Source organism: Antechinus flavipes, chromosome 2, assembly GCF_016432865.1.
Source record: "Antechinus flavipes isolate AdamAnt ecotype Samford, QLD, Australia chromosome 2, AdamAnt_v2, whole genome shotgun sequence".
NCBI classification, from domain to species: Eukaryota; Metazoa; Chordata; class Mammalia; order Dasyuromorphia; family Dasyuridae; genus Antechinus; species Antechinus flavipes.
This window is the reverse complement of record NC_067399.1, coordinates 55,223,730-55,250,495: the sequence shown is the minus strand read 5'-3', so window position 1 is coordinate 55,250,495 and position 26,766 is coordinate 55,223,730. Positions and strand designations below refer to the sequence as shown.

The 26,766-nt window shown below is 36.5% G+C and overlaps 1 long non-coding RNA gene across 1 annotated transcript in view; it reads right to left on the bottom strand.

Annotated features, from left to right (window-relative positions):
* Positions 1-8,007: 8,007 nt before the first annotated feature.
* Positions 8,008-26,766, bottom strand: part of LOC127547823 (uncharacterized) — a 99,323-nt gene continuing 80,564 nt past the window's right edge. Inside the window, exon 2 of the long non-coding RNA XR_007950275.1 lies at positions 8,008-9,022. This is a non-coding gene — a long non-coding RNA (uncharacterized LOC127547823). The remainder of the gene's footprint in view (positions 9,023-26,766) is intronic.

The following is a 26,766-nucleotide window of genomic DNA, read 5'->3' as shown; positions in this document are numbered from 1 at the left end:
ATCGACAATCTAGTTCTGGAAACCCAACTCATCACCAAAGTGGGAATTGGAATGAATTCAGAGCTTATATGAGAACACTCGATTGTAACCTTTAATGTAAGCACCTTTGTGAATAGGGATTGTTTGAATAGACCGTTAACAAATTTTTGTGGGTAAGGGAGGAAGGGAGAGAGGGGAACAAATATTGATAAAACACCTAACATGTGTCAGACACTGTGCAAAGTACTTTATAAATATTATCTCATTTAATGCTATGATAAGGACAGGAATGTATTGCATCTAACTTTGTACTTCTAGCTCCTAACAAAAGGTCTTGCACATAGTAAGTGCTTTGTAAACATTTGGTTAATTGAATGGAATATTAAAAAGCAAGTTTTAGATTATATGGGTTTCACAGTCCATGACAGAACTGAAGATTAAATGTGGCCAGGAGTTACTCTGAAAGAGCCTTTAATCTCTCTGAGCTTCAGATTTCTCCTCAGAAAAATGAGAGGGCTGTCTTGGACCCTATGAACTCTAAGTCTGTCTCAGATCTAAATGTAGGCTCCTATCATTCTAATTAGCAGATGGATTTTGCCCAGCCTTTTTTTGTGATGAGGAGGCAGCTGGAATGAGCAGAGATATTCAGATGCTTTTAAGTGGGGGTAGAGTTTTATTTTTCAAAAAAGGACGTATATTTGCTGGTCATGCTGTCAGGTTAATAGATTGCAATCTTGGCTCAAAGATTAGTAATGGAAGGTACTGACCTCAGCATGAGTATGTTTGCTGTGAATACATAACAATTCAGGGTAAGAAAATGAGTCAGTGTAAGGAGATGGTGACTGCTGCTATTGGAGCCCTGAGAAGTCATCAAAGGAAAAATTCCATTCTGTTAAAGGAAATAATGAGAACAAAAGAAGAAGAAGAAGAAGAAGAAAAAGAAGAAGAAGAAGAAGAAGAAGAAGAAGAAGAAGAAGAAGAAGAAGAAGAAGAAGAAGAAGAAGCACATTTGAGGATTAAACATCAAATGTGGGATTAAAGATAGACATGGATCTTGCAAGTTTCTATTTCATCAGCTATGCTTACAATCTGCTAAGGAAATTTCCTGAAGAAAAACATGGTATATGTATATATATATATTTTAAAAAACCCTCCTAAATCACTAAACTTTAGCCCATCAATATCTTGACTAGTCCCATTAATTTAAAAAGATTAAAGAGAGAGGGAAACAACCAACATGCACAAAAATACCGGTAATAGCTCTTTGTGTGTGATGGCATGAAAGTGTTAACTGCTGAGAGGGGATGGTTAGCTGTGTCCATCAATTGGGGAATGGCTGAACAAATTATGTTATATGAATATAATGTAATATACTATAAAAATGATAACATGGATGGTTTCAGAGAAAAGTAGAAAGACATATGAATTGATGCAGAGCAAAATGAGCAGAACCAGGAGAATTATTTATCTTATAGCAATAACATTTTTTAAAACAAATGGTTTTGAATTTAGACATGAAGTGAATTACAAGAGCAAGAAATAGTCTACCTATCAAATCTATGTGGAGGGAAAGAATTTATAACCAAACAAGAGGCAGAGAGCATTACAAAATACAAAATAGAAAATATTGATTATATTAAATTTAAAAAGTTTTTGCCCAAACAAAACCAATCCAGCCAAAATTAGAAAAAAAGAAGAAATCTGAGAAGAGCAATTGCCCCTGATAAAGACCTCATTTCTCAAATATGTAGATAATAGAGTCAAATTATAGCAATACAAACAATTCTCTAAAATATAAAGTCAAAGAATATGAACAAGCATTTTTCAGATGAAGAATTCAAAGCTATCTATAGGTATAAGAAGCACTATAAATCACTTTTGGTTAGAGAAATACAAATTAAAACAACTCTGAGATACCACTTTACTTCACTCTTTTCAAATTGGCTAACATGACCAAAAAAAAAAAAAAGGAAAGTGATAAATGTTGGAGAGAATGTGAGAAAACTGGGACACTAATGCACTATTGTTGAAGTTGTAAACTGATCCAATCACTCTAAAAAGCAATTCTGAATTATGCTTAAAGGGCAACCAAACTGTGTATACTCTTCGATCCAGCAATATTACTAGTAGGTCTGCATCCCAAAGAAATCTTCAAAAATGGAAAATGACCTACATGTGCATAAAATATTTATAGCAGCCCTTTTCATGGTGACAAAATATTGGAAATTGAGAAGATGCCCATAAATTGGGGAATGACTGAGCAAGCCATGGTATATGAACGCATATGTATATAGCATGGTATATGAACTGTACAATAAAAAAGTGATAAACAGTCAGATTTCAGAGAAACCTGTATGAACTGTTGAAATCAGTATGAACTGATGCAAAGTGCAATGAGCAGAACCAGGAAAACATTGCACAATCAGTAACATTATGTGATGATAAAGCAGGAATAACCAAGTCCTTCTCAGCAACACAATGATCCAAGACAAGGACAAAGGATTCGTGAAGGAAAATGGTATCCATATCCAGATAAAGAACTGATGAGCTTTGAATATAGATGAATGTATATTTTTTCATTTTTTCCTTTTTGATCTGTTTCTTCTTCCATAATTGAAATTCAAACTTCACAATTTATAATTCATAAATTCATAATTTCCATACCAATTTGGAACTGTTTCACATGATAGCACATATATAAATTATATCAAATTGCTCTACCATATTTGGAAGAGGGGAGGGGAGAAAGGAAGAAAAAATTGGAACTCAAAATCTTGTAAAAATGCTAAAAAAAAATATTCTTGACATGTAATTAGGCAAAAAATAAATATATTTAAAATGGGGGAGGGGAAGCAAATGGCTTTGAAAGTCTTGAAATCTTGACTAACGCAATAATCAAACATGTTTGGAAGGACTAATAATGAATGAATGAGGCATAGAGACAAGAGAGAGTGAAAGAGAAAGAAAAAGAATGAGTGAAAGAGAAAGAGGAAGAGAGACAGAGACAGAGAGACACACACACACACACACACACACAGAGAAAGAGAGAGAGAGAGAGAGAGAGAGAGAGAGAGAGAGAGAGAGAGAGAGAGAGAGAGAGACCTAAAATAAAAGTGAAACAATTTTAGACATGACAAATATGGGGATTAGTTTTACTTTATCACAATATTTGTTGCAATGGATTTCTTTTTCTGTTTCTGTTTCCAAATGAGAAGGAGAAGGTGAAAGGAAATGAAAATAAATGCCTGTTAGTTGAAAATAGAGTTTCATTAAAAAAAAAAAAAATGAACACGGGAAAGTCAAAACAATAGAAACTGAACGATATTGAAAAAGTTCTACAATGCTAGTATGTCATGGATGCAGAAAGAGTAGTTTCAACTGGACATTAGGAACTCCCCTAATAGTAAAATGGTGACCTAAGGCAATATTAAGTCTCCCATTTTGATATTTTATGCAAAGAGAACACTGAAATGCAAGATCTTTGAAAGCAGTACTTTTTGTTTTGGTTTTTATATACCCTCCTTTCAGTTCCCTATGTACAATGACTAAAAAGTATAAGTATTTAATAAATGATTATTGAATGAATGAAAATAACGGTGTCTTAGAATCTTTTGTTACCCTAGAGTCTAGACTCTAACATGCACTGTATGAACTGAATTAATCTTCATTGATTTTGTAAATAATATCAAGTCAAAGACTATTTGGAAGGGCCAGACCTTGGATAGCACCCTGGCTATTGACTGGAAAAATTCCATGATTTTAATATCTGGAATAAGAAGTGAAGAGAATACACATTAAAAGACTAATTAAAGCTATATTAACACTCAGTCTTCTACTGCTGTGAGCTATTTTCCTGCTTTCCAACCAATATGTTTTCATATCCAAGAGAGATATGGAATGGAAGGGAGGGTTTTTTCCTATGAAGCATTTCCTGGATTCTTCAAATCCCCCATATAAAAGTGATCAGAGAAAATAACATGACCTAGTGGAAAGATCTTGGGATTTTGAATCTAAGAACCTAAGACTGAATTTTGGCTACATTACCATGTACCTGCTCAATCTTGGGCAAGTTCCTCCATCTCAATAAACCTCAATGTCCTCATTAGTAAAATGGGGCATTTGGATTAGATTGTTTTCATTGTCCTTTTCATTCAAAATCCATAGGAATTTATCCAACATTTTTGATAACCATCATTTCTGTACTTACCCTTGTTTCATCATTGCTTATATGCTTGTCCTGTCCTTCAGGTAGTAAATTCCTTGAAGAGAGTCTAACTGTCTTGGTATTTTTGGGATTGACCCCAAGGCCTTATGGGAAGTAGACACTTAATAAATATTGGTTGAGTTACACTGAATAGGACTTAAGCTTCTCTCTTCCTGACCTAGGAGCCCAGTATTTCCTTTTCTATCATTCAATTTAATTGGCCTTATATACTAAGGTGCCAAGATGATAAAGAATAGAAAATTGGGAAGCTGGACCACTGGAGTGAACAAAATGAAATTATTCTTTCCAAAATAAGAAGGTTCATACCATTATAGATTACACCTGGCCTACTAACTATGGCCAAGTTTACTATAGACCAAAAAACAAGACTATTGTGAGCAACATGGTAACCTGGAATATAGACATCTCTTGGCTATGTGAATAAGAGATGCAGTGTGTTCTAGTGGGAATGGTAAAAAGAAAAAAGACAATGACTTAGCTTCTTGTTGTTTTTATTATTGTTTTGTTGAGTCATTTCAATCATGCCTGACTCTTTTGGATCCCATTTTAGTTTTAGTTTTTTTGGTTTTTTGTGGGGTTTTTTTGGCAAAGATACTGGAGTGATTAACATTTTCTTCTTCAGTTCATTTTTCATATGAGGAAATTTAGGCAAACAGGGTGAGGTGACATGCTCAGGATCACACAGCCTAGTGTCGGAGGCCAGATTTGAGCCCATGAAGACCTAATTTCTATAACTATCCATTTCACTAACCTTTTGTTTAGTTACTAGTTGTGAAACCTTAGCCAATTCAGAGGTACAATAATAAAATATGACTAAGAGTTTTCAGGAAAAATGGAGCTATAATAATAATAATGATCAATCTCACTCCTGGAAAAGAGATAAGGAAATGCACGTCCCTCCTTTCATTGGCAAGACGAGGGACTAGGATTGTGGGATGTGCATATGCTAACAGATGTGGTTGATATGCCACATGGTTTTGCTTAACTATTTTTTCTTTGCCACAAGGGAATCAGTTAATCAAGCAATCAATCAAATAATCATTTATTAAGCACCTTTCATGTATCAGGCACTGTTCTAAATACTAAGAATACAAAGACAAAATAAAGTTAGTCTCTGCTTTCAAGGAACTTTTATTCCAACTAGAAAAATTCACTGAAGGTGGGGAGGAAGGATGGGAAAACTAATTGCAAATGGCTTCAATGGAAAAGCAGAAGGCATCTATATCAATGGAACATAAGGCAGCCTGGCATACAGCTTGTCCAGGTTCTGTATATCCTCTGGCCCCTTGTTGAAGGAAGTGCATACTATTCAAAAGATGTAGCAATCTCTTATTTGTCCTTGTGACTGGGAAAAGTGAGGAGTGTCAAAAATGACTTGTGAGTGAAACAGGAGGAGTTCCCCCATTCTGTGAGCTATAAGAAGAGGTATTTGGGGCCATATGTAGTATTTTTCTCAAGGTGGAGGGGGAGCAGATTTCTTCCTTTTCACATTCAGTGACAATGATTTTTGTAAGAATACAGCAGTGAGGATATTACTTGCTTTGAGAACCCTGAGTCCAAGATGGTAATAATGATGATAGTGGTAGTTTTGTTCTTGTTCTCATTTTTCTTCTCCTCTCCCTCCCCCTCTTCCCTTCTTCTTCCCCACTTTTTCCTTCTTTTCCTCTTTCTCTTCCTCCTATTCTTCTTCCGTATTCTTTCACTTCTTTCTTCTCTTCCTCATCTCCTGCTCCTTTTCCTCACCTCCCTCTCCTCCTCACTGTCTCCTCCTCATCTCCTTCTGTCCTTATTTCCCTCCTCCTTCTTTTTCTTCTTTTTCTCCTTCTCCTCCTTCCTTCTTATCATCATCATCATTATCCTTTTCAGAGCACAAATCAGTGAACAGTGATTCCAGAAAATGACTATTTCTAGCCTTGGCCATTATCTTGTGAATTTGAAGGTTGGACAGTCCTGGAGTGGAATGCACTATCCAGTAGTAGTGAGTCTTTCCTGAAGTAGCATGATCTTTGAGGGGAAAAATGGCTATAATCAATTATTATTTTGTATCTGGACTAAAGATAACTGGGGGATTTGGGGTTTGTAAGTTAAGGGAAAACCACAGATCTGAGATGAAAAATGAAAGTGAAATATCTGTAACCTAGTCCCATAAAATTATCTTCACCTGCTGAGAGAGTAACAGTAGAGGAAATAAGCTGTTGTCCTCTAATATCCATATTGTGCCTTAAGTGCCTTCCTAGAAAACTTCCTGTTAATTACCTTAATAAATAATGAGCTATAACTAAGCTTTGCTTACGAATTTCTTATGGGTTTAGACTAGAATGGAGACAATGAGCCAAAAAAATGAGAAAACTAGATTCCTCCCCTTTTGGGGGGGGGGGGGTAAGAATAAGTTCATCCTTAAAATGAGTTCCATATAAATCCAGAGCCAAAGTCAGTTCCTTTGTTGGACGTCTTGAGCTGTAGGTCATAACAACTATTAGATAGATGATAGAGGGATAGAGGATAAAGGGATATACAGATAGACAAGTAAATAGATAGGATATGATAGAAAAGGTTTGGATTAAAAAGATAAAAATAAGAGATAAATTAGAGATAGGACAGAGATTAGATACAGAGAGTTTAGACTAGACAAATCAAAACTAGAGAGGCAGAGAAATTAAGTAGAGAAATGGAGAAATAGAGTAGATAGATAAATAGATACATAGTTAGAAATTTGATCTCTTAGAGAGTTAGAAATTAGAGAGATGGATAGAGAGATTAATTACAGAAATAGGATGGAGAAAGATAAGAGATTAGAAATATATATGTATAATTAGATAAAGATCAGATATATAGAGCTTAGACTAGAGAGACAGAAATTATATAGAGAGATGAAGTAGAGAAATATAGACATTTAAGGAAAACAGAGATTAGGTAGATATATGGATGAATAGTTACATAATTAGAGATTAGATAAAATTTAGACATATTAGAGAGTTAGAAATTAGAAAGACAGATATAGAGAGAAATTGGAGAAATAGGATAGAGATGAGAGATAGATTAGATAGATATATTGATAAATAAAGTTTAGATATATTAAAGAATTAGAAATTAGAAAGATATAGATTATAGAAATGGGATAGAAAGATGAAATATTAAATAGATATATAGAGATTAGAGATAAAAGCTAGAGAAACAGGTATAGAAAGAGATTGTATAGATAGATAGATAGATAGATAGATAGATAGATAGATGTAGAAATGATTAGATAGATATAGGTAATGGTATAGATATCAGAAATGATAATGATATCAAGGGAGAAAAGAAGCATCTCAATTTAAGAGAATATTCTTCTTATCACATTCTTTTGGTAAATTTGATGTTTTTTCCTCTTTCCTAGTTCAAGAAGTCATTCTAGACCAGTTCTCATTACTTTGATTTAACAGGTGACATGGAGCTATAGAGTGTATTATTCTTGGAAATCAGAAAACAAAGTTGCTTTCTCTTTCTCTCTCTGGACTTCAAGCTCATCTGTAAAAAGAAGATGTTAAACAATAACTTCTATTCCAACTTTGGATGTATGAGCATAATGAAATACTAAATGATGGTGTTTTGATTATGAGGGATATATTCGGAAATGAAGATGATATGAAAAGTTATCTATAGGTTTTTAATCTTAATGTAGAAAAATAATAGTGCTTTTGTCTCGAGGGAAAAAATTCCATTTTTTCTATAAGATAAATCTTTATTTCTCCCTCTTATGGTTCTTAAAGATTTGTGAGAGATGTTTTCCTTTATAGAATTACCATCTGACAGCATAAAAATAAAGTCAACCAATCAAAAAACATTTATTTTATTAAGTTCCTATTATGTTCCAGGCACTGTGTTAAGCACTGTGGATACAAAGAAAGGCATAAGATCTCCCTTGCCCTCAAGGAGCTTACAATCTAAGATAACTAGATATCCAATTTGGACAAGATAGTTTCATTTTGAAGAGTTGGTTTTGTCTCTTATATTAACTTCTGCCATGTGGACAGGTGTCTTTCCCAATATGCTAATACTATTGGTTCTTTTGTGAATTACCATATCCACCTGTGGAAAACTGATTTATTAGTTTGCAAAATACTATTATATTCACAAAGAGAAGCAGAATGTTGCTTTTAGCAGATAAAATGCTGAATCTGGGGTCAGGAATCTCACCTCTAACAGTTTCTACTTGTGGGACAATAAGCAATCCACTTAACTGGACTTCAAGTCAATTCTCTAAAACTTGTCAGTAATGCAATCTACTGAGTGCAAGAAGTATACACAACAATTAAGTCGTAGAAGCTTGAAGAATTCATGGAAACAAATTAATAGGAATTTCCATTTTTATCTACAACTCAGAGTCAGGAAAGTATATATTTACTTCACTTCTGGGCCTCAATTCCTCATCTATAAAATGAGATAATTGCACTGGGTATTTTCTCAGATCCTTTTCACTTTCAAAGCCTTTGCCTAATCCTATAAAGTTTCTCTAGGAATGAAGATGTTGGGGAACAAAAATATAAATTTTTTTCATGAAATCATGAGACAGTCACATGGAAAAAAATCCAAATATTTTCAATAAAACTTTTGTTATTACAAAGAAGCATTTGCATAGTGCACACAGCCAGTTAAGAGATGATAAATCTTCATTGCTGAGAAGCTGCTGCAAAGGTACCAACTGGAGGGTAGTATCTTCTCTTTGATAGGAGTTGCGTTCCCTCTAATCATTGAGAATCTTTTTGAAGGACCCTTTTAAACAGAGTTCATTGTCAAGGTGAAGTGAAATCCAATTTCAATCCAGAAAGCCCAGATCTGCAAAATAAACAGACTTCCATGTACAATGTCAGTTTTCAGGGCCTGGAACACAGTTAAAAGACAGGACATGACATTACACACTGCCTGTCAGAGAACATTTGCAGAACCCACCATGGTTAGCCAAAGCAAACTCACAGCTAAAATTACAGGTGGAAAAATATTTTTTAACAAATCCTTTTAAAGAATTCATCTATACACCTATCATACACACCAAAGAGCACAAGGTTTCTCTTTATGAGCTCATAACTGGACCACTAATTTTCTGAGTCCTAGAGTGGTCAGATTGTTTATTGGAATTAAATTTGTTGTTTTCTCCTGTCAAGACTTGAACACATGAGTACCTTATATCTAATCAGACTCAGAGGCCTTCTGTTTTTCTTTAAACACATAAGACCAAATTTCCCTTTCCCAAGAATTCTAATTTACATCAAAATGCTTTGCTTTCATGGTTTTTTTATTTTATTTTCATAAGATACAATTTTCATGTGATTTAAAATTCTTATTTTCATAAGATCTAAATTTGAAAAGAATCTTAACATACAGAAAGTCATAAACTGTGGAGGTTTAGAGTGACCTAAGAAAGACACTTCTCTTATCTGGGTCTCAGTTTCCTCATATGCAAAAGAAGAGGGTTAAATTTCATGGTTTTTAAGATATCAGACACTCATAAATTTGTGATCCCACTAATAAACATGTAATGTCAGAGTTAGAAGGGACCTGAGAGCATATCAAGTCAGAGTCAGAAGACATCTTAGGGAGTCATGAAATCCAAGCACCCTATATTTAAATATGAGGAAAAGAGAATAAATAGCTTAAATAAATACCACACAATAAATTATAGCAAAGTCAGACTAGAATCCTTGTTAGCTATAGAAGACAGAAGACCTGGAATCAATATACAATGAGTAGATGAAAAATGTCACATCTATCTGAATTTGAACCTGTGGTCTCCAAAATCAAAATGGTATAATTTATGGGAAACCTTTTGTGTTTCTGAATCATTTTTAAGGACTTTTTAGAAACAGGACCAATAAGATGATATACTTAACAGTGGTTCTCAAACTCTTTTTCTCAGTATCTTTACGATATTAACAACTATTGAGAATATGTCCAAAGAGTTTTTTTGTTTATATAGGTTACATAATAGATACTTATATAAATAGAAAAAAAAAACTAATTTTGAATTTGTAGACTCTCTGAAAGGATTTCAGAGACCCTCCAGGATTCACTGAGAACCACACTTACACTACTTCCCACTAACTTTCAAAAGCTTCCAAAAGAGCAATTAAGCACTCATTGTGGAGTGATTCCAACTGAATGCACCTAACAAAAAAGAAAGAAAGAAAAAGGTTTATTTAAAAAAAAAAAAACACTACATGAATTAATATCAGAGAATGCTAATCCTGAAAATCACGTAGCACCCCTCCCTCACCAATCTCTGTGCTTCTACTCCCAACAGGGACAAAAAAACTTTCCCTGGGCTTGTGTCTGGGGCTTATATTAGGATTCCTCCAGCTGCACAGACTTAGTCAGAAATGCATACACACCCTCTCTCAATCTCCCTCCCAACAAGCAGCAGACATTGATTCTGCCCAGCCATGAGTAGAGAGGATAAATCATGCTGTCTTCTGCCTAGAGTGACCTCTGGGTTACATACCTCCAAGGTATACTTATCACCCCCTAATCCTGCAAAAAGCCAAATGCTGATTCAGCCAAGCTGGAGGGAAAGTCAAGAGAAGAACTGGGATAGAGGGCCAGCATGAGTGACTTCTTAAGGTGATTAAAAAAAAAAAAGTCTGAAACTCAGATTGGGCCAGTTCTTTCCCACCAAAGGCTACTCAGGGCTGGAACCCAAGTCAATGAACATTAAATCCTTTAATGTGAGAGTAGCCTGAGAGACCTTTGCATCCCAGCATAAAGGCTATACCTACCAGCAAAGGGAAAGGAATCAGAAAGTCAATAATGGCAGAGTAGAAAGGGAAAGTTGACACACTGAAGATTTCAAAAAGAAAACTCAATAAAAATTCAGAGAATAAGCAGGGAAGACATTAAACTAGAAGAAAGGATAAATACTAAACCCTCATGGAAATTACAAAGCTTGCTTAAATATAATATTAAAAAAAAAGTGAAATGGCACCTCTTTAAACACAGACTCGAGTGAAATCTCAAATTATAGCTTTCAATACAGATTTTTTTTAAAAAAAATTCGATTAACTAAAAAAATAGAATCCATGGTGGAAATCTTATGGTGAAATCCGGACTTTGGGAAGTGAAAATGGGATTAATAGAGATCAAATATCAAAATACTTAACTTCTGGCAGAAGAAAAGCAACAATGTTATTAGAGCACATGACTTCTATAAAAGCATATGCCACGGACCTTGCATGTGAAAAGACAACTTAAGGACCATAGATATCCCAAAACAACAATACAAATTGAAAGAAAGAAAAAAACTAAACACAATGAAGGAAAGATTGAAAAAACAAACTGACCATAACAGTTGAATACAGAAAACAAAATTCAACAAAATAAATCTACAAATCACTTCTGGAAAAAAAGAAAAATAAATAAATCCTATGCTTCAAAATCCATGACACATAGTGGTTAAACTGAACGATTCGCTTGACAAATAACAAGTCCTTCAAGTGATAAAGAGAAAGAGCATCAAATAAAAAGAAAAGGAAATTTGCGTACTAGAAAATTATTTTGCATTCACTAAAAAACACAGATGAGGCTGAAATTTATATATATTTTTAAATCCAAAAGAGCAATGAGTTATGGTATGTGAATGATATATTATTGTCTATAAGACACAAGTAGCAGGATGATTTCAGAGAGACTTACATGAACTGATGCTAAGTGAAGTGGGTAGAACTAAGAGAACACTGTACACAGCAACAACAAGATTATATGATGATCAATTCTGATGGATGTGGCTCTCTTCAACAATGAGATAATGCAAGCCAATTCCAATAGACTTGTGATGGAGAGACCCATCTGCATCCAGAAAGAGGCCTGTTGGGACTGAAAGTGGATCATAACATAGTATTTTCACCTTCTTGTTGTTGTTTGCTTACACATTGTTTTCTTTCTCATTTCCCTTTGTGATCTCATTTTTTTCTTGTGCAGCATAATAAATATGGAAGTATGAAAAAAGGATTGTACATATTTAACATATATTGGATTACTTGTTTCCTGGAAGAGGAGATGGGGAAAGGGAGAAAGAAAAATTTAGAACACAAGGTTTTTCAAGGGTGAATGTTGAAAACTATCTTTTCATGTCTTTGAAAATAAAAGGCTATTATTTTTAAAAATTCAGAGGAGCTCAAACTACATCTCAAAATGTCATAAGCTAACAATCTGGGTCTTATCATCAGTGAAATATGGACATTCAACAAAATTAAAATATCTGAAAATTCCCCTCAAAAGGAAAAACTTTCAACCTATAAAACCCTAAAGAACAGAAACACACAAAAAAAGTTAAATGGGCATAATTGCCATGGAAAGAATATGTAATGAAGACAGAGCCACACACATAATGAAGCACAGAGACAGAGAAATAGACTAACCTATGTGGTTAAAAAAAATAAAAGAAAGATCATCAAGAAAAAGGACCAAGATGAAATACTGATTTAAAGAAATAGGAAAAGTGAAAGGAAAAAAAAATTGAAATGAAGCTCACAGGCTAAACTCCACTATTCCTGTCTGGGTGAATCAAATTATTTTGTAGAACAAATCTAAGAATGGCAGTAGGCATGAATGGAGAGAGAAGAGGGAAGATGGGTGCTGGTAGTCTTATCAAGCCCATAAGTGAACAGAGAAGGAACAATGACTTATTCCTATGGTCTCTTAGCAAAAAGAATGGCTAGAGAGGCACCAGAAAGAAGGGATTGAAAATGGAGAAATAAAGGAAGAGATTTCACTCTAGCAGTGGGAAAGGCATCCCAAAGAATATTATTTCCATAGAGAAAGAGAGGTATACCTGTGATGAAAATGAAGACTCTACGGTGGTTTTGATCTGGAAAGAGTTGGCACATTGAGAGACTACTTTTCCTTAAAGAATTTGTGCCTCCACAAACAACATCCTGTCTTAGGAAAAGAGAAATAAGTCCTAGGAATAAACAGCATCCAGAATGAAGGGAGGGCATAGACACAGAGAGGAGATTCCACTGTTAATGAAGGAAAAAATGGTCATGGAGATGACAGGGATATAACTGTGCTTATGAACTGGGACACTGGGAAACTTCTCCCCTCAGACACTGCTTCTACAAATAACTTCCTTCATAAATTGATACATCTAAAAAGTGAACCACAATAGAATAACAAAAAGAAGAGAGATGCTAGTAAGTCTAATTCTATAAAAGCAATGTTGGAATAAACAATTCAAGCATGCTATATCTGAAGTGTTAATTCCATGAAGAAAACAAGGGAATAAAGAAGAAATTAATAAAGATATAGAAAATGAAATTTCAGAATAGCCAGGAAGAGAAGAAAATTATTAAGTAGTATAAAGAAAATACATTTTTTCTTAGAAAAAGGCACAGGAAAAACTTTATTATTGTAAGTGTTAACTTTAAAGAAGCATGATGCTCGGTTAACTTTAAAAAAAAATTGTAACATGGGAACTAGTCACTGATGAAAGTCTACATATACATAAAATAACACCATGCTGCTTTCTTGAGCAAAAATGACTAGAATATATCTAAGATCCTAATATCTAATGATCTAATGCTGAAATTACCAGAATCATGTAGTATAATGTCAGAAGATTATTGACTACATGTTTGACGCTGTGGAGTCATGGTGAGAGAGGAGACAAGTCAGAAAAATCTGTTTCGCATAGTTTGGGCAAGTCATGATATACAAAGTACAAATGTAGAGATGAATTTTTGGACATTTGACCTGTGATAATATAGAGAGGAGGAGATCAACCACACCATCACAACATATTTTAGTATTTGTCCATGGAAAGAAGACTAGATGTAGAAATGGAAGACTAGAGTTCAAGTACCTTTTCCCACAGTTATTATTTACTTCTTCTAAGTCTGTTTCTTCATCTATAAAAAAGGAGTAACAGTATTTATGCCTCACAGAGTTGTTGTAAAGAAAGATCTTTATCAGTCTTAAAGTAGTAGATAGACATAAGTTAATAAGGTACAATGTGTTATTTAGGTAAAGTGTGTTCCCTAAAAATTATGTTCTTACTTTATCCATTCATTCCCTTTAATTAATTAAGCCAATTCTTGCTGAAACAAAGAATGTCTTGCCACACTAGATATACACTATGTCAAATAATATATATATTGTACTAATAAATGCTAATCCATTGAGTTACTGATCAAAACAATTGGTTGTGGTAAAACTGACAGGAAGACAAGAGAAAGAATGTTGGATTCGAATTAAGTGCCTGTTTGTACCTAGAATTGAACCTGGATAAGTCATTTCCTCTTTCCCTGGGTTCAATTCCTTTATCTATAAAATGAAATAGTTGGACTAAATGATCTTTAATGTTGCTTTTAGATATATCTATGAAAGACACACCAATCCTATGAAAGAACACCAGGCTGAGAGTTTGGAGAATCTGGGAGGAATGGATGTAATAACAATTCAAGATTAAAATTATAAATTTTACAAAGGGTCTTTGTTATTTATATAGTGGTCATTATAAGCCTTTTTGACAGTTGAGAAAAACAGAGATTTAGAGAGGTAGACTCCATATATGGTCTAGTGTTTGGGAATTGCCCAAGAAATGAAAAAGGCAGGAAATCTGACCCAGTAATAACTATCAGAGTCAGCACTGAACCCAAGTCGACAGGGCCCGTTTCCATTCTACAGTCAAAATTTCCACTACTTCCCACCGAGAGCTATTATTCGGACCAGATGAAACAATGTAGGGAAAACAATGTGTAAAACATTAGTAATGTATTCTCTTAATAGGGACATTAACAGGCACAGTGGATAGAGCAATAAGTTTAATTAAAGTCTGAAAGACCTGAGTTCAAATGTGGCTTTACACAGTTAAGACAGCCCAAGTGGCTCAATTCCTATTTGCCTCAGTGGGGACACCATAGAAAAGGAAATGACAAGCACTCCAGTGTGTTTGCCAAGAGAACCTTATGGACAAAAGTCTATGGAATAATATAGAATCAAACAACAACAAATTCTATTAATGCATTAATGTGATTAATAGAATTTGTTGTTATTTTATATAATTATAATTTTATATATAATATATATATAATTTAATTATATATTATATTAATATAATTTATGAATGGATGTATTATATTATGTTAATTGATCATTGTATTTATTGTATTAATGCATGTGTTGATTGTATTGATATAATATATTAATTTATTATTGTATTAATTATATTAATGTGTTGTTATGTGATAGGCTAATTGATGTAATTAAATTATATTGATTGTTATGTTAATGATATATTAATTATAATTGGATATTGTAATATTATTGGTTATATGGTATATTAATTGATGTATTATATTAATAACAATAAGGTATAATAGTTTAAATGGTAGAAGATCAAGTTTTAATCCTCCGGCTCTCCATGCTTCAGGCAAACTCCAGGAATTTACCCCCCAAGGCTTGAACCACTTTGGAAAATCTGATTTGGTGTCGAAAATATTTCCCTACTTTATAGAACTCTATAGTATTTAATTTTCATATTCAGAATGAGAGGCATGCTTTCTAAGGAAAGCAGTTCTGATCACATTAACCAGAGTAAAGCACAGAGAATGGTACTAAGCCAAATGACTCCTGTAATAATGTAATAAAGATAATGGAATGGACATGATTCTTTAAAGACAATTCTTTGAAACAGACCAAATTTTCTTTTATTATAGCTTTTTATTTACAAGTCATATGCATGGGTAATTTTACAGCATTGACAATTGCCAAACTTTTTGTTCCAATTTTTCCCCTTCTTCCCCCTGCCACCTCCCCCAGATGGCAGGTTGACCAATACATGTTAAATATGTTAAAGTATGAATTAAATACAATATTAGTATACATATCCAAGCAGTTATTTTGCTGTACAAAAAGAATTGAACTTTGAAATAATGTACAATTAGCCTGTGAAGGAAATCAAAAATGCAGGCAGACAAAAATAGAGGGATTGGGAATTCTATGTAGTGATTCATAGTCATCTTCCAGACTTCTTTTGCTGGGTATAGCTGGTTTAATTCATTACTGCTCTATTGGAATTGATTTAGTTCATCTCGCTGTTGAAGAGGGCCACGTCCATTAGAATTGATCATCATATAGTATTGTAGTTGAGTACATAATGATCTCCTGCAGACCAAATTTTCTGAGAGCCAGATCATATTTTCTATTTGTTGTGATTAAGAATACATGCTTGATATAAGAAGCACTCATCAGGGACCAACCCAGTTTCAGGAAATGCAGGATTATTTTTAAAATGGGACTACTGTGATGAGCTTTAGAAATAAGGGAAACTTCAGGAATCATCTGATCCCATCTCCTCATTTTACAAAAAGAGAAAATGAATCTCAGGAAAGGGAAGCCATTTTTCCAAGGTCTAGAAAATGGCAAAGCTAGAATTCAAAGTCAAGTCCTCTGATTCTAAATTTCAGGACTTTCTTAGATATGGGATGTGGCTATATCAAGAGATATGTTTCTTGGATGTAAAGAGTTACCAACAATAAGCAGAGGTCTGATGGGTGACCCGGTTCTGAGGGCCCAGAGGTCTGCCAGACCATCAGATCCTCCCAGTTCAATAAAACAACCACACGTGTCATCTTGAACTTGAACATGAGTCAACAAGAGGTCTCAATTTTTTTTTCTCCTCCTTCTTTAAATCAATTTGGTTCCAACAGGTGTTCACCGTGTCTGAGGTCGCTCTGCTTACATAACCCTTCTTCCATTTGGAAGGATGAAAAATGTCACTCGGATTTATTGTAAACAGACTTAGGTTGTACTAAACAGTAAAACCAAAGGTCACCCAATTATTCATATGCTTCCCCCTTTTCCTCACTCTTCCCTAGACTTTAATGCATGCAAGAGCCAACAAAGAGACTTTCCTCTGTTGATGTCATCCCCCACTTCCACCCCCACCTGAGAAGCATAAAGAAGATGGAAAATGTAATCAGGAGGAGGGGGGAACCCACTTGGCTATAGAAACCACAGCCAGCAGTCGGGGAGAGCGCAGTGGGGGGTCTTGCGTGCTATGTGAACACAGACCTATCTATTTTCCAGTTTGAACTCCAAAAGATTCTTTGGAGTTTTTATCTACCCTCCCATTGTCAAAATTTGAAAGAATGAGAGAAAAGTGGTCCCGGTGAGGAAAGGAAAAGGGAAAATGAGGGATGAAAAAGAGGGAGGGAGGGAAGAAGGGAAAGAAGTAAGGAAGGAAGGAAGGAAGGAAGGAAGGAAGGAAGGAAGGAACGAAAGAAGAAAAGAAAGAATAGAGAGAAATGACTTTACAAATGACCATGAGCAAAAGTTTGTTAGTGGGAAAAATAATGTTTTGTCAGGATAAATATAGGTCAAAAAATTCATGTCAAAGAGCCATCGTGTTTATTGGGGAGGGGAAAGAGTGGTGCTAAAAGTTCTTACTCCAGTATGAGAATTTGAGAACCAAGTATTTGAGAATAGGTGGGTTGTGTTAGTGAAGACACAGTCAGTCCAAGTTGGTGAATTCAGAAATAACTCCGAGTGAAAGATGTGTCAACATGAGAATTGCCTTATTTCCTTTTTGCTCTACTCCTACCCTTATTCCCATCTCTTGAAGGTTAGACTTTGCTACTTAGGCCATTGATTCCACTTCTAATTGCCCAGCTAAGGGTTAGACATTCCAGGGCAACATAAGTCAATGAAAAGTCTAGATTTAGAGTTTGTTAACCTGGGGTCTGAGAACTTGATTTTTTAAATCTGATAACAGCCTTTCATTATTTTATTTTGTGCTTTTAAAGGCCTTATTCTTTGAAGGGCTTCCTGGTCTTTGACTAGACTGCTCAAAAGATCCATGACACAAAAACGATTAGAAATCTCTGGTCTAGATGGTTGGCCTTAACTCAGGCATTAGCAAATCACTATCCAGCTAAAGAAATTCAATTTCTGAAGAATAGGCTGTGTAAAAAAGACCATTCATTTTACCACCAGAGAACCTGGGTTCAATCCCATCTCTTCTATTTGTTATCAATAGGTCTTTAAGAAATCATTCGTTTCTTTTTGTAAAGTGAAGGAGTTAGACTGGTTGATCTTTAGGGTCCTTTACAACTCTAAGACAATGTTCACATTATTGGGCTGGTAATATGTGTGTGTATATATATATATATATATATGTATATATATATATATATATACATACACACACACACACATACACACACACACACACACATATATATACACACACACATATATACGTATATATGTGTGTGTATATATTATATATATATATATTTGTCTGTGTGTGTGTGTGTGTTTTTCTAATATGAAGTCATGAGGTCTGGCGGGGAAAAGTGGCTTTTTTTCAAAAACTATCTTAAAGTCAGACTGGATTTAGTTAAGATGAACAGAAAAAGATATCTTTGTTTAATGCACTGATAGTGTTGTAAAAGAGAAACTGAGTCTGGTCTACTCCCTATTTGTCCCCAAAATTATCTCAACTTTCCTTTTCCTGGTCTGTCCTTTGTTGTCGTTGTCATTGTTGAAGCCTAGAAAGGTTTAGCTCCTTTGTCCTGAACTTGGTGTAATCCGTGGATTTGGATTCAGAGGGCTTGGATTCAAATCTTCTTACTACATATGTGACCTTGGGCAAGCTTCACTTTCCCTCTTTGAAATTCAGTTTCCATATCTGTAGGAAGAGGAGATTGGACTAGATACGTGGGTAAAAGTCTGAATCTGATGTCAATAAGATCTGCCTAAGTTTTTATGTATGTATACGTATTTGCAGAAACACAAATGTATGTATATTTATTCATGTATATCGGCATTACGTGCTTATATAACTAGATACAAGTGTATATATATATTGCATATACCTACATAACCATATATTCATATCTTATGAACATGTACATAACAAACACGTATATATACATATCTTATGTGTGTGAATATACATTTGTATTATGTACAGATGTAAATTGTGTAAACATATTCATATTTATACAAATGCAAATATTTACAATACACATATGTATATAAATATGGGCACATATATATTAATATATCCATATATACATGTATTAGTGCATCATCCCCACATCTATCTTGATTAGCTTTTGTGTTTTATAATAACTATATCCTCCCTAAACAAGATACTCCATCTCCATCTATGGGCATTTTCTCTGGCTATGCATCGTCTGGAATGTTCTCCCTCTTTGTTCTAAACTCAGCTAAAACCCCATCTTCTACAAGAAGTCATCCTCATCCTCTAATCTGGAGCTTTTTCTTGTATTTATTTCCTATTCCTAGTATTTAATTTTTTTCTATTTAATTATTTCCTATTTCCTAAAATATTCTTATTTAACTACTTTCTATTTTAATCATTTCTCTTTTTAATTATTTCCTATTCCTATTTAATTACTTCTTATTTTCTAAAATATTACTTTTTAATTATTTCCTATTTTTATTTCCTACTTGTAATACTTAATTATTTCCTGTTTCCTATTTTAATTATTTCCTATTTATCCTGCACATAGCTTGCTTTGTATGAATTGTTTACACGTTGTCTCTTCTCTTAGGTCTTGAGTTCCAAGAGGACTAGAGCTGTCCTTTGTCTTTCTTTGTTTCCCCAGTGCTCAGCACAGTGCCTGGCATATAGTGAGCCCCTAATAAGTGTTCATCGGTTGATTGCTTGACTGATCGATTGAAACAGCCCTTCCCCGGTGAGTTCAGGAGACCTGTCGCCACTGCGGGGTCGCACGTGCGCGCGCTCACGTTCGGCCTCTGGACTCGGCTCACGTTCGGAGCTGAGCATCCCTTCCCCTGCTTGGTCAGTCTTCTGTTTGCTCTACTACAAGAGGGGAAAGCTCAGGAGCCCATGAAGTCTAACTAAAGCTAACTGAAAGTCCCTACATTTATATGCGCTCGCGGTCCATCAGCGCTCTGATCCTCAATCTCCCAAAGCGAAGCGTCATTGTTCCAAAGTTACAGAAAAGGGAATTAAGTGGGTCTGGCTTGGAGCAGTGAGCTGAAATCGCCGGGCAGTGCTGGGGTTCTGAAGCGGAAGCTGTTACGGGATCCTTGTATTATCTTGAGGAAGTCACTTCTCGGGGTTTCAGAATTTCCTGAGAAGATTGACCTCCATCGTTGTTCTTAATCTTTTTCTTTCTTTCTTTCTTTTTCTTTTTCCTTGGGGTTGGGGGGCGAGGGGGTGTCGTAGATCTCTCTTTGGCCATCTAGTGAAAACTTTTCTCAGAATAATGCTTCTGAGTACATAAAATAAAATATACGGGTTTGCAAACGAATCCAATTTTACTGAAAACAAAAATGTTAGGAACCCCTGATTATGACTTTGAAACAACGCTCTTTAGATCTAAAATCCTAAGGCAAATCCGGGAATCATTTTCAGTACTTTTTGAAGTTCATAAAATCATAGATAAACCTGAAAGGGAACTTAGAGATCCCGAGGTCCAGTTTTAAAGGTAATGTATGAAAACCAGACAGAGTCAGCCAGGCACTGAGTCAGGATCCGAGCCCTCCGATTCCAAATCCAACACGTTTTCCATTGAATAATACGGACTCGAGATTGAGAAATGGGGAGAGAGGAGGGAAGGAAGCGGGACGGGGTCTGGGATCGTGGATTGCACTATTAAATGTGTATTCTCTGGAGATTTAGAAAATCCTGCCCCACCCCTCTCCCCCAGAATCAGCTGAATGACTCTGAGGAATATGTATGCATTCATTCATTAAGTCAATGTTGTTATGGGGTTATGGGGCAGGGGGGTGGAGACAAAGTTTAGATGAATGCCACAGTCTCAGCATCTAATAATTGCCTTAAGCAAAGCTCTGGCCCGCAGAGTCATTCCTGCCTGCTCCAGTATGCACTTCCGGTCCAAGCAGATTGGCGCTTGGATGCCTTGAAGCCCAAAGACAGGGTTAATGTGACCCTGGATTTTTTGCACAGTCCCTTGTCACTTTCTCCATACTTTCTCCCTCAAACTCTCCCTCAACAGAAAGGATATAGGTATGTATGTATCATGTGCCCATGCATATCTGTGTATGTATAGCATGTTTGTGTGTATGGGTCTATAAGCATATGTACATTTGATACATGTTGTTGATCCTTCCTTTTCCAAGGAAAGATCTCCATCAGGGAGATGATGCCATGGCAAGTGAATTGGATTTCAGTACTGTGCAAGGTCACCTGCCTCCCTTTCCCCTCCAGAGCCATCTGGGTCCAGTGGCCAGATAAAAACCAGGATGATTGGAGATGCCCTGAATGAAATGGAAAACCTTGCCTTTTTAAGCTAAGGTCTTCAACAGATCTGTTTGATGGAGGTAATATAAAGATATACAGATATAATATATATACATTCACACGTACGTATATACATACACATATCTACATATATATAAAATCTTAGAACTACAAAATATGGGGAAAGATTTAAAATATTATTTAGTCCAATTGTATATTACTATTGCAAGCTACTTCAAAACAAAACTGTCTCCTTTACTTTGTTAGTTCCTTAATATTTGCTGAACTGAATGTAATTGAGATCCAAAGCAAGTTTGACTTGACCAAGATGACAGTAAGTTAGTAGAATGGCCAGGCTTTGAGCCCCCATCTCCAGACTTTTAGTCTTGTGGGGTGTCAGCTACACAGCGGACCTCTTTGACAAGCTGCATCTGTCCATGTATTTCCTATTTTCCTTACCCAAAGCAGAAGTGGACTTATCATCAAAGAGATCTGGGCAAACAGAATAGGGTTTTGATGGACAGCACCAGGCTCATACCCAAGAGCAGACACACCACAGCTTTGGATGGTAACTCTTAGAGGCCCTTCTTAGAGACCAGTGATATTCAAACCTAGAGACCCCAACAGTGCACAAAGGCCTTGCCCACACCCTTCTCTCCTTTGTCCTCTTCCAGAGGAGTCTCAGCTACTCAGACAAGCACAAGATAACATTCAAGCATTAGGATTTGGTTTTGGAAAGGAGATGAGAGAGAGAGAGAGAGAGAGGAGAGAGAGAGACAGACAGACAGACAGACAGACAGTCAGACACAGACACAGACACAAACAGACAGAGACAGGAAAAGACAGAGACAGACAGAGACAGAAGACAGAGACAGAGAGACCGAGAAAGAGACAGAAAGAAACAGAGACAGAGATGAAGCAGACAAGAGTCAGAAAGAGAGACAGAGTAAGAAACCGAGAGACAGAGAGACAGATACAGAGAAAAAATGAGAGGAGAGAAAGACAGACAGACAGATAGAGACAGAGACAGAAACAGAGAAAGAAGATGAGAAAGACAAAGAAAGAGATAAAGAGACAGAGAGAAACACACAAAGGAATAGAGAGAAAGAGACAAAGAGAGATACCCAGAGAGAGAAACAGAGAGACAGAAAGGAGGGAAGGAGAGAAAGACAAGCAGAGAAAAGAGAAAGGAAGGAGGGGGCAACTGACAGAGATAGAGATGCAGAGAGACAAAAGTAGGAGGGAGAGGATAGTGACAGAAAAAAGGGAGGGAGGGAGAGAAAGGAGGGGAGAGAAAGAAAGAGAGAGAGGGAAATACAAATGGAGGGAGGAAGAGAGGAGAGAGAGAGGCATAGATTAAGAATGGAGAGAAAGGAGAGAGGGAGAGGAAGGAGAAAGAAAGGAAGAAATGATAGGAAGACAGGAAGCGAAAGAGATTTAGGTTCTAAGTTTTTAAGATGGGCCCATAGTTATAGATTTTGGAAGTCTGTGAATTTGGAGGGGAAGGAGAAAATTTCATCTTTATTTTCCTTTATAATCCTATAGATTTTATTTTCAGCATGTTAGTTCATTAATTTACATTATTGCATTATATAAATTAATAAAAATATTCCACATATTATTTTAAGAAGACCTCCATAATGAGGTTTCCCCAGACTGTTCACAGCCCATGCCACAAATTAGGCTAGGTATAGATGACTTCTCACATTATGTTCAATTTTAGATCTTCTAATCCTATGATCCAACCTCCACCTCCCCTACCCTGCATTTTCCCCTTCCAGCTCCTTCCATTTCTAGAGAGTTCATTTCTAAAGTGACTGAGAATTGAGGGGGCGAGTCAGATCCAGCTTTAAACCTATAACTCTTTCCTTTTAGGGGAAGGGGTTCTCTTCTGGGTTTTTTGAGATTGGCAGAGAACTACCTTCCCCATGTATACATATACATGTACACTTTCCCCAAGCACGTGAAGCAGGCCAAGAAAGAACAAGGTCAAAGGTAGGTCATCAGAAAGGGAAGGAATCCAAAACACTCTGAAGCTGACCAAGTCTATTGAGTCTACAGTCAAATTCTGAACATAGGACCAAGTTTTTTTTTTTTGTTGTTGTTGTTTTGTTTTGTTTTGTTTTGTTTTTTCCCCACATGACTTCATTCTCCCTGGAGTCTGGGTAACTTTTGGAAATTAAATTTCAGTCGTCTGAATTTGGGAGGTTTTTTAGTTTGTTTTCATTGTCCTTGATGCTCATTACTCACATTTCTAATTCATTACTCACAAAGCTGATTGATTTTTATGTTGCTTTAAAACTAACAAAGATTTGTGCTCTCCACCATACTAATCTCTATCGAATGCTGCTACTCGGCAGATAACATAAGTATTTTATACTTTTTTTTTCTTTTAACAAACAATGAAATGGGATCCCAGGCACTGGGATAGGGCACTACACTTCTAGTTAGAGCTGCGATTTGAATCCAAGGCTTCCAACACCAATCTTTTCCCCTTCAGTGGGCAGCCTCTTCTTACTATATAAACACAGGAAATGTGTCTTTCTTTCCAGAAATGAACATCCATCGATTTATAAGACATTTTCTATCCAAGAAGAAAGGGCTGGATGCCGAGAGGGAAAAGAAGCCAAGTTTTTGCTCTCCCAGGCCAGGGTGTCGCTTGCAGTTGGCCTAGAACTGCCGACAAATTAGGAAATGGAAGTTCTGAGGGGTTCAAGGCCACACAGGTAGCGTGCTCTCCAGCTAGGAAGGCCACTCGGTCCCAAGGCGCTACCTACCACTTAGAGCTATCAGGGTCCTTAGAAATCAACCAGTCCCCTCCAATTTTGCAGATTAGGAGAAAAGGTCAGAGAGGTGACATTAGCCGGGGAAATGGGAAAGGCACTGAAATGTCTCTTAATTATTCACATCGTTCATCGTGTTCCCATTTTTGGTCATTACTGGAGATGAGACATTTTACTGAACACAGTAAATCTGTCACTGTCCCAGACCCAAAACTAAAGGGATCTTAAATATCCCATTTGCAGAGGGGGAAACTGAGGCAGGGGAAAATGAAGCGATTTGTCGATAACAACAAGTTTTTGACTCCGAGGTCAGGCTCCTTCCAGTACTCCATTTGGCCCGCCCTCTGCCTTCCCAGATCATTTACACTTGCTTTGCCCTAAAACTCTTTCTCGGGCCTAGGAGTCAAAACCAGATTACTTGGGTAGAGCAGAGCAGACTGTGGAGATCCTGTGGCAGCAAATTGAGCAGCTGCACGCGAGTCACTGGGTATTTTAAAACCTAAATGTCGAAAAACAAAGGGAAATATAGATCAGGGGTCCGAGAGCCCTAGAGGAATAATACTGCGGAAAAGGGACAACCAAACTTTTAGCCAGAAGTTGCTTTTTGTATGAATGGGTGATATCTACCACACGGAGGCGAATTCTAAAGGCTTGGAGCGCCTGGGAAGAGGTTTTATTTTTCTCCCTTTCCCTCCGCCTTGCCACCATCCACTCTAGACTGTCCGATGCTATCAACCACCCATTTCTTCATTCCCAAGGAAAGAGAATAGGCTCAGATCTCCACTCCCCGTGCGTCATCCAACGGGCGACCGACGGACTTCTGCCGCGATGGATCTAAGGACTTGGCGCAGAGACAGAGCAGTCGGTTCAAAGGCCAAGCCTGAGACAGACGGTGGCCGGTGCTCAGCCGGAGCCCTCTGCTCCCCCACCCCCTAACCTCCCAAGCGAGCTTCCAATCCCCGGATTGCCGATGGCGCCAGAATTCTGGACGCCCACCCAGGGCGGAAACAAAGAATCTTCCAAAGAAACTGTTCATAGCTGATTTCAGGGATGCGGAGACAACGTTGGCAAACCGGACAAGCTAAACAGGGACCGAGAAAATTAGTAGCATGGGTGGATTTTGCAGAGGGGCAGGCTCCATTTCGATACAAGGAAAATTTCCTAATATTTAGAGCTGTCCAAATAAATAAAGAAAGAAAAGAAAAGAAAACAGTGCCTTAGGCGCAAAGGGTTTTCCCAAAATTGGAGGTGGTTAACTGGAAATTGCATGACAATATTGGGGGGGAGAGGGGGTGTATATCGTATCCTATTCGATCTAGATTGGATCATAAAGTCTTGAAAAATCATTATAACTGTAGGATTCTGGGATTCTATGTTGGAATGCGGAGAGGAAGGGGAATCCCCAGCCACTTTTAGTCTCCGTAGACCAGCCAGATCTTTGTTTTCAATCTTAGGATTTTTCCTCAAATGAATTCAACAAACATTTATAAAACATGCGAGGCTAAGTTCTGGGAACACGAAGGGAACTACCACCCGGCCCTTGTTCTTTAAGTTCAAGGGAAGAAGTCCAATCTCTGTGCTATGGGGAGGTCTCCAGAGAAAATAACCACTTCGTTTAAGAAGGAGAACTTGGGAGTTCTGGAGAAACTGGACTTCAAGACACAGATTTCACCAGCTTCATACTGATAGGAGAGAGAGAGGAGGAATCCATTCGCTTTATCAAGGACTGAGAGAGAGTAAAGGCTTGCAAGGCTTGAGCTCCGAAAGAAGTGAAGGATTCTGAAATTTGACTGGAACAGGAACCTGGATGGGGTAAAGCAAAGGAGCCCAATTCCTTTGGAACCCCAGCTCTGCCATCTCCCATGTGATCTTGACTAAGTCTGGCACCCCTTCCTTCTTTTTTTTAATTTGTAAAATGAAAAGGGATTTGATTTAGATTCCCTTCTGATCCCAAACTCCATATTCTTAAGAGAGCAGGAGTAGCATGATGTAAGGCTGGACAGATAATTTGGGAGGATTGTATAGGGCATTGAATGCCAGGATCTCTTAATCGAGTTGTTAGAACTAAAAAAAGAAATCAACGAGCATTTATTAAGTATCTACTATTTGCCAGGCACTATCTCAGCATTAAGGATTCAAAGAAAGGTTTATGACAATCCTTGATCTCATAGAGTTCACAATGTAATGGCAGAAACCACATATAAACAGCCATGTACAAATAAAATAGATACAAGATAAATTGAAGATAATCAGTAGAGAGAAAAGGATAGCAATTAAGGGGGAATCAAGAAAGGCTTCTTGTAGAGAATGGGATTTTAGTGGAGACTTGAAAGAATTGAAGAAACAAAAATGATGAAAAGGAGAATTTCAAAAAATGGAGGACAACCTGTGAAAAGTCCACCAGAGGCTTAAAGTCAAATGGAACTGCATGTTTTATCCAGTGGGCAATGAGAAATCACTGAATTTTTTGTATTTTCCTCTTACTCTAGTATACTGAGAGTCACTCTCCTTAATATCTTACTGAAATTTCCTCTGGTCTTCTAGCT